General features: G+C 36.3%; 1 long non-coding RNA gene across 1 annotated transcript; it reads left to right on the forward strand.

Moving 5' to 3' along the window:
- The first annotated feature begins 566 nt into the window (after positions 1-566).
- On the forward strand, positions 567-13,837 carry LOC125115810 (uncharacterized). The gene is made up of 4 exons (XR_007132181.1): positions 567-695; positions 1,709-1,816; positions 11,732-11,858; positions 13,623-13,837. It is a non-coding gene; the product is annotated as an uncharacterized LOC125115810 (long non-coding RNA).
- The last annotated feature ends 643 nt before the right edge of the window (positions 13,838-14,480 follow it).

A 14,480-nucleotide genomic window follows, 5' to 3' on the forward strand; every position in this document is an offset into this window, starting at 1 on the left:
CCCCGAATGGAAGCCCCAGCTTTTCAACCACATTTTTCTCTGGGATGCTTCAGTTTACTCAAATGTGTATTGTCATTGCTCATCCTGGTGTACAAGCAGAGATCTGCTTCACTCCTCTTTTCTGCCTAAGTGCTCAGAGAAAGCAGATGCTATCAAGTTCAGAGGGTACTTTTTTCTTTAGTAATCTGCATATGAATTTTTTAAGGCATTCCTGTTTCTGGATATTCCTTTTTGTTTTTCATGAAATGTAAACTCTTATATATGTAGAAATAATATAATTTGTAAATCCTAGAAATTAAAAATATTCGCAATCAAAATTCATACTTGAGGAGGAAAGGCAAAAGAGGACACGATATGATTGCATAGATGTGGCAGTTCTTTTGCCCTGAGAATTACAGGATAATATCTGTTAGTATAAAATAATATAATAAATGATCACATTTCTTACAAGCCAGACAATCCTAACATATTTGGTGGTTTGAAAAGCTGTGTTGTATTTTTAAGTCCAAAAGCCAGTTGTGTTTATAGCATGGTCTGCTTGTAACTGCCAGTATCTGAATTTCCAGTCTTTCCAATAATAATCTGGGCTTCAGCTGCTGGTTATATGATATGTGGATGGGAAACAGCAGGGGGAATAAGTGGCTCAGAAAACATTTGCACCTGGAAACAGATTCCAAAGAATTCTGGGCTTTCAGGTAAGGAAGAAAAAAATCTGTATTCTTTTATTTTGACTTTAAAATGCATTAGATGTTTTCCTCTAAATTATTAATATTTAAATAAATTTTCAAAACTGAAATAATGGTACTTCATTGAAAAATATAACTGATGAATTCTAATTTTAAAAGATTTATATAGAAAACTTATTCTAGATTTTTTAAAATTGTCAGTAATGTCCTAAGAATTAAGATGAAAAATGTGAAAAATACATTATTTCCTGTTCTTCCCCCTACTTTCCAAATATTAATCATGTTACCAACCCATCCATTACTTTTTACTTTGGGTGTAAATCTGCTGTTTTTAGAGAAAAAAAATGGAACGGGGAGAGAAAGCAAGGATAAAAGTGTACATGGTTTCTTTGTACCACAGAGTAGTAATATAATGTCAGATTGTCTGCCTGCATCAATTTCCCCAAACAAGACTTGCTATTTTCCAAAGGAGACAGATTGGGGGATGGGAGGATGGACTGGAGGTTTGGGATGGAGGTTTTATTACAACTATAAATGTAATAAAATTAATTGAATAATAAAAAAATAAAGGGAAAAGAATGATTTTCTATTTTCATTTTCATCCCTTTAGCAACTCTTTGGGTTTGCCACATATTTTTAAACAGTGTATTACTCATATTTCTTGTAAGGGAAAGCCATAAAATGCAACATCATAAAACTTGGGCTGTAGAAGAGTAATCTGAAATATAGTCTTTCACTTATTGGCTATGATCACAGGCACATTTCCTGTTTCCTCGGCTCTACAATGTGTGTAGTTACACACATCTCAAAGATGTTTTATGGACATGGAATGAAGTGGTGCTTAGAAGCAGGTAACATGGTATTAGCTAACACATAGGGACTGTAGAATCAATGTTAGCTCTCATGACCTGGATGTCCCTTCAGAGGGCTTTTTTTTAAGTCCATAATTTAAAACATAAAAATAACTTTCTTATTACTAATAGAGAATTAACACAAGTTTTATCCATTTTTGATTCATGCAGTTTTGATGAAATGATAAAATATGATCTTCCAAAATATTGACTTCATTGTGAAGAAAACAGGACAAAAGAAAACTTACTATGTGAGCTATTCCCAGGGAACCATTATTGGTATGCCAAGAGAATCTGATTTTGCTGTAATTTTTATTTTAAAAGTAATAAAGACAATATTTCTTTCTTTTTTTTTTTTGTCTTTTGTTGTTGTTGTTGTTGTTGTTGTTGTTGTTGCTATTGCTATTTCTTGGGCCGCTCCCGCGGCATATGGAGGTTCCCAGGCTAGGGGTCTAATCGGAGCTGCAGCCACCGGCCTACGCCAGAGCCACAGCAACACGGGATCCGAGCCGCGTCTGCAACCTACACCACAGCTCACAGCAACGCCCGATCGTTAACCCACTGAGCAAGGGCAGGGACCGAACCCGCAACCTCATGGTTCCTAGTCGGATTCGTTAACCACTGCGCCACGATGGGAACTCCAAGACAATATTTCTTTTAAAAAATAATTTACTTTAGAAATCATACAGGGGGAGGGATAGACTGGAGATTTGGGATGGAAATGTTCTAGAATTCGGTTGTGATGATGGTTGTACAACTATACATATAATAAAATTCATTGAATTAAAAATAGTCTGAATACTCCCATTACCCCAGAATAAATTAGAATCTCTGAAATCAAATGAAATGAACCAAATTAAAGGACAAAATATTTCATTTTAAAGGAAAAAAACTTCTATAGTTTATTATTTAAAATCTCCCAGGAGTTCCTGACGTGGTGCAGTGGAAACGAATCTGACTAGGAACCATGAAGTTGCAGGTTCAATCCCTGGCCTCGCTCAGTGAGTTAAGGATCTGGCCTTGCCATGAGTGTGGTGTAGGTGACAGACGCAGCCTAGATATTGTGTTGCTGTGGCTCTGGCATAGGCAGGTGGCTACAGTTCTGTTTGGACTCTTGCCTGGGAAACTCCATATGCCATGGGTGCAGTCCTAAAAAAATGAAAATTAAAAAAAACTCCCAGGAAAAAACTTTGGTGCAGAAACACTGTTTTTTAGCCCATTCATTTACATTATGTAATTAATTTTTCAGAATTAATTTTCTGAAAAAAAAACTTGCTCAATATTTTCTAAATTATAAAAATAATTTATATTTTATGTTATTTAAGTTTAATTTTAAAAATAAGTTATAAAGAGCTGTAGATAAAAATTCATTGTATTTTATTATTATCAAAGGAACACTAATTTAAGCTAAGCATGCAGTGCTATTGCATAAGATATAACCTTAAATTTTAAAAACAACTTTATCAAGATATTTTTATGTCATAAAATGCACCCACTTCAAGAGTTCAATTCAATGATTTTTAGTAACTTACTATCATCTTAAATCGATTTTAGAACATTTTCATTCATCCAACAAGATTCTTCATATCCATTTATAATTAATCACTATTCTTACCTCCATCCCCTGGCAACTGCTAATTTACTTTATATCTCTGTAAGTTTGGCATTTCTGGAAATTTCATATAAATGAAATTGCACAACAGAAAAAAAGAAATCATAAATATTCACTATAATGATTTAGAACATACTGACAAGCCAAAAAGGAGCAAATTTAAACACCAGTGATAATTGTTTTATTTAGGTGTATAGTCTTTTCAAATATAAACAACAATAGATACCATTACATTTTACCATGATCTTTCCAATTATACCGTATATTAGACTCACCTGAACATCTCTGCAAATACAGTTTCCAAGACTGACGACTTGGCTGTGTTTTAAAGTTTATTCCTTATAGTGTTCTCTTAATAGCGAGTTGAGGTGTTAATATTCTTTAGGAACAATGTGAAGTTTGGTTACTCTGGCTGCTATGGGCAATTATATTCTGCTGCCAAGTAAAGTTGCTCTGTGCATTGCCTGGGATCCCTCTAGGGTGGCATGAGGCTAGTTAATTTTCATACTGGAAATCTAATAAAAACTAGACATTCCCAAACCTTTCACCTGTCCAGGAAAACATTTCTTTTTTTTTTCTTTTTTTTTGAATTTTATTTGTTTTTTATTATTATTTTTAATAGTTATTTCCCCAATACAATTTTTTTTTACTGTAGAGCATGGTGACCCAGTTACACGTACATGTACACATTCTATTTTCACATATTATCATGCTTCATCATAAGTGACTAGACATAGTTCCCAATACTACACAGCAGGATCTTTGGAATGCTTATCCATTCCAAAGGCAATAGTTTGCATATATTAACCCCAGGATCCCCAACCACCCCACTCCCTCCTCCTCACCCTTGACAACCACAAGTCTGTTCTCCAAGTCCATAATTTTCTTTTCTGTGGAAGGGTTCATTTGTGCCATATATTAGATTCCAGATATAAGTGATATCATATGGTATTTGCCTTTCTCTTTCTGACATACTCCACTCAGTATGAGAGTCTCTAGTTCCATCCATGTTGCTGCAAATGGCAGTATTTTGTTCTTTTTATGGCTGAGTAGTATTCCATTGTGTATATATACCACATCTTCCGAAGCCAATCATCTGTTAATGGACATTTGGGTTGTTTCCATGTCTTGGCTATTGTGAATAGAGCTGAAATGAACATGCGGGTGCATGTGTCTTTTTTAAGGACAGTTTTCTCTGGATATATGCCCAAGATCCCAAGTTGCTGTGGCTCTGGTGTAGGCTGGCAGCTACAGCTCCAATTAGACCCCTAGCCTGGGAACCTCCATATGCCTCAGGTGCAGCCCTAGAAAAGGCAAAAAGAAAAAAAAAACTTGTTTTCCAGTTGATTCCATGTTTCTCTTTTCTTCTTTTCTTTTTTGGGTTGGATGGTTTCCATTTATTTTATGCTTGAGTACTTTTCTTTTCAGTTTTTGTGAATGTAATGTTTGGTTTTGATTTGTGGTTGCCCTGTTTGTTAACCGCATTAAGCCCTTCCTATATCTGCTTGCTTTTGCCTGATAGTCATATAGGCTCAGACACAGCATTAAAATAAAAAAAAGAATCTATATTTTCTTACTTTCCTTCCCCACATTGTATGATTTTGAAGTCTTTTTTTTTTTAACATCTTCATGTTTAGATCTGTATGCTGACTTATTTAAGTGATTGCTTTCCAATTGTGGTTTCCTCCATCTTAATTCTTCTTTTTCTCTTTTTTCTCTCTCTTTTTTTTTAATTTTGAGAAGCCCTTTCAGTATTTCTTTTATAATGGGTTTAGTATTGCTGTACTCTTTTAGCTTTTGTTTGTTGGAGAAATTCTTTATTTCCCCTTCTAATTTAAATGATATTCTTGCTGGATAGAGGCTCCTACATTGCAGATTTTTTTCCTTCAGCACTTTAAATATATCTTGCCACTCTCTTCTGGCCTGTAGTGTTTCTGTAAAGAAATCAGCTGATAGCCTTACAGGGGTTCCCTTATAATTAATGCTTTGCTTTTCTCTTGCTGCCTTTAGAATCCTCTCTTTATCTTTAACTTTTGTCATTTTTATTATAATATGTCTTGCTGTGGGCCTGTTTGGGTTAAGCTTGTTTGGGGCCCTCTGTGCTTCCTGTATTTTGATATGAGTATGCTTTAGATTTAGAAATTTTTCAGCCATAATTTCTTCAAATATATTTTCAATCCCCTTTTCTTTTTCTTTTCCTTCTGGAATTCCTATTATGCATAGATTGGCCCGTTTTATATTATCCCATAGGTTCTTATGTTGCTTTTATGTTTTTTCATTTGGTTTTCTGTCTGCTGTCCCGAATGGGTGATTTCCATTATTTTATCTTCCACATCACTAATTCATTCCTCTGCATTATTCATTCTGCTCTTTATTGCCTTAAGCTCAGTTTGTATCTCTGCAAATGAATTTTCTAGTTTTTCTTGGCTCCTCATATTTTCTAGTTCCTTTCTAAAGGAATCTGCGTTACTGTTAATATCCTCTCTTAATTCCTTCAGTATTTTCAATACCTCCCTTTTGAACTCAATGTCTGACAGACTGCAGAGGTCTGTTTTGTTGTTGACTGCTTTAGGTGAATTCTCCTGTTCCTTCTTCATCTTGCTTGTGAGTTCGGGGAAGCCAAACAGTAGTCTTGTAAGGCTACTTCTATGCAAGAATACCCCTTTGTAATTTTTGGGGGGTTACTATTTATTTTTGGTGTGGGAGTTTGAATATTTTCTGTCTTTCTTTGGTGTGAGCAGGCTGTTGTTCCCAGGATGCTCAGTGTGTTTTCACTGATATGTTCTTTATATATATTTATTAGCTGGGATTCTTCCGTAAGAGGAAAATTTCTTCACATACTATTTGCCTACCTTAACTGAACAATTCTTTCCCTCAGCCAATTTCCAAAATTATTTTTTCTTATTTTAATATCTAATGCATGTATGTTTTTATGTGCATTTGATGTTTAAATTCAATGCAATTTTTATCCTATTGATATTAATTGTCCCTTTTATTGCTTGTGAGAGCCTCTATCAATTGGCTTCCAAGTCCTTTAGACCAAAACTTTATCTTACTTCCCCTGCTCTGGAATCAATTATTTCTCTAAGAAGTCCTGGCTCCTTTTACTTGGTAATACAAAATCATATTCTACTAGTAAGGGTGATTGTTGTTATTGGGGTAGTCATTGTTGTTACTGGGGTGGTCTTTTCAATGAAGAGAAATAATTTTTAAAGATAAAATACAGCAGGAGCTCATATACATTCTTCTGTCAATTTAAAAAAATATCAGTTCTTCATCTCCTTGTCTACCATGATAGCAGTGAACACATAATGCTTGAACTTTTGTAGTAGCAACTTAAATAGTTTTCCTTTCTCCAGATTCTATGCTTAACATTCCAAGCTAATTCCTAAGATCTTTTCAATTCTTCAACCTCTTAAATTCAAATTCTTCAACCCGCCATCCCAAATCCCTACAGAGCTAGAATTACTTATCCAAACTAGTTCCTCTCCAACTGCTTTAACTAGTAGCTTTCATACCAGTCAAACTATCTCTTCATCATGCCTCACATGAACCTCTTAACTTGCACCATCACATTGTTATTCACATTCCCCTCCAAAATTCTTCCTAATTTATTTTGGGATTGAAAGTAAGTACTTATGTTCTGTGCAAACTCATCTGAAGAGGAATGTATATAAACAGAGAACTATGTTGTAATCTAAAACCTACTAGAAATAACATGACTTATATTTTTAAAAATTATGATATTCCAAAATTAAATATACCAAAGGAGTTCCCTGGTGGCTCAGTGGGTTAAGGATCTGGATTGTCACTGCTGTGGTGTAAGTTCTCACCCTGGCCCAGGGAACTTCTGCATGCCCTGAGCACAGCTAAGAAAAAATAAAACAAATTAAAAGATATCTAAACGTTACCTACTTTAATCCTATCATTCTCCATGTAAGGATATCAAAGTTCATAGACATTGCCCGTGTTAATGATATACAAATGGCATTGTCAAGGCTGAAATCCACATTCTCTAATCTAAGTACCCTTCTCTTTTTGATACACCAAACTGATGTAAATTGCTGTTATATTTTCATAATTCAATATTTCTAGAGTTACCTGAGGGAGGAAATGGGGGCTCTGAGGATTTTATAAAGCGTTATTCAGAGTTATACTGGATATCTGAGTTCTTAAGCTCTACACAGACATATAGGAAGAGAATAATGCCAGTTGAATGTGACCTTTCTCTGAACATGTGAAAGAAAGAAAGTAGAAGTGGTTAGATATATGTTAGGATGAAAAAGAAAGAATTGAGGGGAGAAAAAAGTGAAGCACAAAAGATATTGGAAGGTACAGGAAGGGATTTGCACTTCTAGATGCAAACTTCATCTGCTCTGCCAGGTCTCAGTTTGTCATTGTCCTAGCCCTTCTCAAGGAGACCAAATTGAAAAGCCGTATAGACTCTGAGCCAAACAGGGAAAAATATTCAAGGCATGCAAAGAGGATGCCACACTAAAATTTCCTTTTGAAAATAGCACTTAGAAAAACAAATTAAAATACAGATGAGATGCCCTGTCTACTTAAATAACAGTCTAAGTAGGTTTCAAATGGGTTGCTCATAATAGTAGTGAATCCAAAAACCTCATCAAGAATATTCAGTTATAGCTAAAATAAACTGTAAAACAAGTCAGGGTGTCATAACAAGTTGATATTATAGTAAATTCTATAGTAAGGACATATGGGAACCTAAAACTGAAAGTATTTTAGTCAATTTATAGGTAGAAAAAATGTATAAAATATATTTTTTTTGAGGAAGTAGTATAACAAAATTACTATAAATATGACCTAGGAAGTCAGGGTGACCTGTGTTCAAATTCTAGATCAACCCTTGATCAGATAGGAAAAGTTATCTTTCAGAACCTCAATTTCCTTCATCTTGGTTTTCAGCTCTACTGTCCCAGTGGCTTAGGGTTTGTGCTCAAGTAATCCTTACTATACTTAAGAATGGTCCCAGAGCAACAAGAGCGGTGATGCTGGAAATTCAGATATGCCAAAGAAGAGCTGTTAAGTACTTTCCTTATGTGACAAGATGAACGTTCTCAACTTAATAATGAAAGGGAAAAAATCATATGCTGAAGTTGCTAACCTCTATGGTGAGAACCAATCTTCTGTACATCAGAATCATCTGGAGGGTTTATTCAAACACCAATTACTAGGGCTAACACCAGAGTTCCTGATTCAGTAGGTCTGGGGTGAGTCTAAAAATCTGCATTTCCTGGAATTCCCTTCATGGCTCAGTGGTTAATGAACCCAACTAGGATCCTTGAGGATATGGGTTTGATTCTTGGTCTCGCTTAATGGGCTAAGGACCCAGTGTTGCCATGAGCTGTGGTGTAGGTCACAGACACAGCTCAGATCTGGTATAGGCTGGCAGCTACAGCTCTGATTAGAGCCCTAGTCTGGGAAACTCCATATGCCATGGGTGTAGCCCTAAAAAGCAATAAATAAAAAAATAAATATCTGCATTTCTAATAGTTTCCCAGGTGACACTGATGCTCCTGGTCAGGAATTCCTACTTTAAGAGTCACTGTTCTATGTCTGTTAAACCGACCATGTTTGATAATGCTCATGTGATTTCACTTTGCTATGCTTTATAATTAGAAACTCACAATTCAAAATGACTTATACCTATCATAATCTTTTATGTCATTAAATCTCTTGAATAGCATATCTCTTATTAGGCACAATTCTCATATTCTACAATATGGTATAGCTTAGTGACTTTTACCTCCACGCTCATAAACTTTATCTATTAACTTCAGTTTATCCAGATATGCAACAAAGGAGACAACTAAAATAACGGAGGAAAAAAATCCTGCACTGATATCATCTTAATATTAACAATATCTTCTGCCTAATGTTGATATTAATGATATTTCAATCTATAGCTACAAGATGCACTGATTAAAGTACAGATGCTGGTACCACTTAGCAAAAGTCGAGAATTTCCCATCTACCTATAACATATTTTTGGCTACTTAAGTTATAAAATGATTTTTAAGTCAAATTGAGTTTTAATGACCTGATCCTATAGATATTCAAATTGCACACAGGTCCAGAAATCTATTCTATTAATCCAGAAAAGCATTTTGTAGCTGTATCAGAATTGCTGCAAATCTACCAGTGTTTTATTTTCATAGCTCTAAAATTTAACTGTTCTATTAAATTAATTATGTAAGAGGCCAGAGAGAGGTAGCTTATTCTTAATTAAAAAAAACAGTTTTTAAAATAATTTTCATATTCACAATCTATTTTAACGAAGAAGTGTTATAGGAACAATGCGGTTAGCCAGATTTGCCACTAGAGGATAGATTTGGAGATTTGCTTGTTTTTTCCTCTGAATCCAAGGCATTTACTCTAATTCATCAATCGAGGGTGTTTGTGCTCATTTTACTTAGCATGTTAAACCTTATGTTAAAAATTGGGGAAATTTTATCCTAAAAAAAGGAAATTAAGTCTTAGAAAATTCATAAATGGAAGGTAGCTCTGCTAAATGTATATGGCATTACAACTCCTACAAAACTGGTAATGGTATTCTAATTATAGGATGTAAGGATGCTGAAGATGAATTTTGTGCACAAAATCTCAGCAAATAATGGAACCAGGATTTAAATTCAGGTCTGCTTGATTCCAAACCACAAGTTTTTCCAATATTTCACACCAACAAAATCAAGTTCTAATACAAATAAATCTTTCACCTGAGCTCATGCTACATAGTACATTTTTATCTCTGTTACTGCGTTTACCACTTTGTTTTGTACAGTAGGTATGTGTGGAGTGTTTGTACCACTTCCTGTAAATTTATAAACTGCAAATTCAGGAAACCCCTGTTTTTTCTTACTATATTTTCTCTCCTGCATGGCACAGGCAGGTACATAGGAGCTCTTGTTTAGTTATTGAAGCATATCATTATATGCATTTGTAATTAATATCTTTACTAATTTTTCTTTTTAGTGCTGCACCTGTGGCATATGCAAGTTCCCAGGCTAGGGGTTGAATTAGAACTGCCATTACAAGTCTACACCACAGCCACAGCAATGCCAGATCCAAGCCACAAATCTGCAACCTATGCCACAGCTTGCAACAACGCTGGATCCTTAACCCACTGAGCGGGACCAGGGGTCGAACCCACATCCTCATGGATACTAGTCAGACTCTTAACCCACTGAGCCACAATGGGGACTCCCAATTTTTTTAACGAATTATTTAAAAATTAATTATTTTTTTCTCCAGGTCAATAATCTGTCCACTTCTGTAATGTGCCAGATTTTCTTTTTCTTTTTGATTTTTTTTTTTTAAAGGCTGCACCTGCAGCATATGGCAGTTCCCAGGCTGGGGTTCACATCAGGGCTGCAGCTGCTGGTCTACACCACAGCTACCACAACTCAGGATCCAAGCTGCATCTGCAAACTATACAACAGCTCATGGCAGTGCCACATTCTTAACCCACTGATTGAAGCCAGGGATCAAACCCACATCCTCATGGATACAAGTCGGGTTCGTTTCTGCTGAGCCACAATGGGAACTCATGCTTATGTATTTATTTTTCCTTCCTCAAAGCTGGTTTCCAGCAGTGATGTCGCCCACCCAGGGCCTGTACAGCTGGCTAAGGAGCAAGTCCTAATTTTGTCCCAAATAAAACTTAATTCTCAACTTTCAGGTTGTACATTTTTTTTTTATGTCAACAGAACTTTCATTATTTCAAGGTTTTGATTTAACCAACAGAGGCTTAATTCCTATATCAGATTCTCAGTTTCTTTTTAAAAAGTCTTTTCCTTCATGACATGACAGATCTATAGTAATAATATTCTTATATAGACATTCCTCAGAGATGTATGTTTGCTTCCAGACCATCACAATAAAGTAAATATTACAGTAAATTGAATCACATTTTTTGTTGTTTCCCAGGGCATATAAAGACTATATTTACACTGTACAGTAGTCTATCAAGTGTGCAATAACATTATGTCCAAAAAAGCCCAATGTCCATGCCTTAATTTAAAAATACATTATTGCTAAAAAAAAGAAAAAAGAAAAAAAAGCTATCTTCTGACAATGTAAGACTGCCTCAAAATTTCAATTTGTAAAAAGCACTTTATCTGAAAAGTACAGTAAATCCAAATGCAATAAAACATGCTATGCCTGTTACTTAAAAAGAAGCACCAGACTCAAAATGGAATCAGTTTTACTAAACCCCATGTCTGCAACCAAGACCTAATTGTGGTTTCAGCCTCACCCTGGAATGAGAACATTAGCCAGTCAGTCTGGAATTACCTAGTGAGCACTAATAAGGTAATCTACCTGATATACCTCTACCTTCACCAAAAGAAAGGTAATCTTGCCTGAAATAATCCTTTCCTTAGCTTATGACTTTTTTGTCCCACTCCCTTTTTGCTTTTCTTCCTTCAATCTTTCCTTTTCTGCCACTCTTTAGAGCTTCTTTTGATTTCTTAGATGGGCTGCTGCTCAATGCATGAATTGCTGAAAAAAGCTAATTTTATCTTCAAATCTACTCAGCTGAATTTTGATTTTTTTAACAGATTTTGTGCCAGTAGAGGAACTGAAGGAGATTTTCTATGGCTTTGAGGACAACAAGAAACACAGATATGATACACACGAACACTTTGAGTTCTTTGTCTTTCTCACCATTTCCAAGGACTGTAGTAGGTAAGTTCCTTTCATTTCTGAGCTCCAGTCTTTTTTGCAGTTAGATCAGAAGCTCCAACAAAGGGCGGGTCAGCTTGAGCTGGCAAATGGTTCTTCTTGGAGCCCAAGCCCCTCATCTTTATTTCAAACCACAATTCTTGTTTAATTGGTAGAAACTCTTAGCCCTTGAATCTGCCCTAATATTCACTTGCAGACTGATAGTGGCAGGTCACAGGTCCCCATTTATGGAGAGTCCCCAGTCTGTAGTCCCCATTCTTTTCTTACCCCAGTCCAAAGTTTTCATGGTGGAAATTGGTGGTTGTATCCAGGGCCTTCTCTTGGCCAGAATGCAGCAATATCTCTTGGTAACTGCTGAAGTATTAAAGCACATGCTTGTTTGTCTTGTTTTGTGTAGATAAGGAGTACCACTAATCGGAATCTCAAAAGCCAAAAAGCTGCAATAGGTGATGGGCAAGAATCAAGTACTTAGAGACTATTAGAGCACTGACAACCTAATCCAAAAATTCCCACATTAGGATATGTTGGTCACAGAATGAGTTAGATTGATCCTAGGTTACCCACCAACCTCAAGAAAACTTTTGTGCAACAGGGTACATTATCAAACATTACACAAGTCCCAACCATCACAGTGGCACATCCCTTCAATCACTATTCTTGCTACACTATAAGTAATCAGTGTAAAAAAAAATTAGTTTTGCTGTGATTATCTTTGGATTAAAAAAATGGAGACAGGGAATTCCTGTTGTGGCTCAGTAAGTTACAAACCCAACTAGAATCCCTGAGCATGCAGGTTTGATCCTTGGCTTCACTCAGTGGGTTAAGGATTCAGCATTGCTGTGAGCTGTAATGTAGGCAGTGGCTCCAGCTCTGATTTGATCCCTAGCCTGGGAATTTCCATAAACCATGGTGTGGCCCTAAAAGGCAATAAATAAATAAATAAGAAAATTGTAGGGAGTTCCCGTCGTAGCGCAGTGGTTAATGAATCCGACTAGGAACCATGAGGTTGCGGGTTCGGTCCCTGCGCTTGCTCAGTGGGTTAACGATCCGGCGTTGCCATGAGCTGTGGTGTAGGTTGCAGATGCGGCTCGGATCCCGCTTTGCTGTGGCTCTGGCGTAGACTGGAGACTACAGCTCCGATTAGACCCCTAGCCTGGGAACCTCCATATGCCTCGGGAGCGGCCCAAGAAATAGCAAAAAGACCAAAAAAAGAAAAAGAAAAAGAAAATTGTAGAGATTTTGCACTTTTCTACAATTGTAGAAAAAATTGCTCTTTTTCCTGTATTAGATTCTTATTTTGTTAATTGTCTTTAAGGTTTGTTGTATACCAGTACTGGACTGAATCCGGAATTCTTCTAGATTCCTCAAATATCTGTCTACAACTTTCCAAACTAGTCTTTCTAGTTTTGTCCCACCCTTCTTCTGATTTTGAATCACAAAGGAAAAAAAAAAAAACTGTTTTCAAATCTACCTGGAAGGAACTATACCAAGTCTCTTCACTACTCAGTTGGCAACCATACACCAGGCACTTGAAGCTTAGATATGCATTTCACAACTGAAGAAGACTCCACCTGGCATCTGTTCCTGTACAAAGGCTAGAAACTTCAAAATCAAGAGACATAGCCTAGGTCAAAGTAGACTGCTTCCTCGCAAGATGTTTATTTAAGCCTTCACACTTTAACTAAACATGAAACCCCCTATTCTCTTCCTATCCTGTAGTCTGGCATTGGCTTGGAAAGATAACACCATTTTTGTTTTATCTCCCAGATGATTGCTAAGGAGTAACCTTTCAGGCTGCTGGACTTGTCATCATCAAAACTTCCCATCTGGGGGTTCCTGCAGTGGCACAGCAGGTTAAGGATCTGGTGTCTCTGCAGCATCATGAGTTCAGCCCCTTGTCTGGAGCAGGGAATCTTTATTATATCCATTGAATAAAGAACATGGTGGAATCAGAAAAACAAGTCTTTCCAGGGGAGCTCTGATCATCAATGACACAGTAAGGTAGTTAATAATACTTGCCACTTGTTCTGTAAGAGCTGCAAGATTCCAGTACAAAGTCATTCTTGTGTGTTCTCAAGTTATTAAGGTACATATCCTCATTCAAAAGTCTCTCCTGGACCCTAGTCGCAAATGATCCAAGGGATAGTTCTTGCTGTGCTTGAAAGATGAACTCAACGCATGACATAGTTAAAGAAGTTCATTTAGGCTCATTGCTGAGCACTCTTTGGATAACTGTGCTGTCAGTCTGAAGGGAATGAGCCAAATAGCACAAACATTTGAGCTCTTAATATAAGAATTTTGTTAGTTTATTTTCAGGAAGACCTGAAATCTTTGATACACAGATCTGAGAACTTTGTCTATGGTCAGTCAGCTTTAGGCAGGAAGTAGCCCTTGAAAGTTGGATTAGTTGAACTAAGCTGAAAACAGCAACACAAAAAATCAGAATATATATTTTTGTAGTACTTATTAATGGTCTGTCCTTCTGAATATAAGCATCACGTGAGTAAAAATGTGAGACCTGAGCTGAAGAGTTGAGGCAGGAATAAATCTAAGTTCTGAAGAAAAATAGTCAAATTTCAGTATTTCTTCAGAGCTTTTTCTGTCCTCACAAATCAAGTGCACATG

This window comes from Phacochoerus africanus, chromosome 15, assembly GCF_016906955.1.
Source record: "Phacochoerus africanus isolate WHEZ1 chromosome 15, ROS_Pafr_v1, whole genome shotgun sequence".
NCBI classification, from domain to species: Eukaryota; Metazoa; Chordata; class Mammalia; order Artiodactyla; family Suidae; genus Phacochoerus; species Phacochoerus africanus.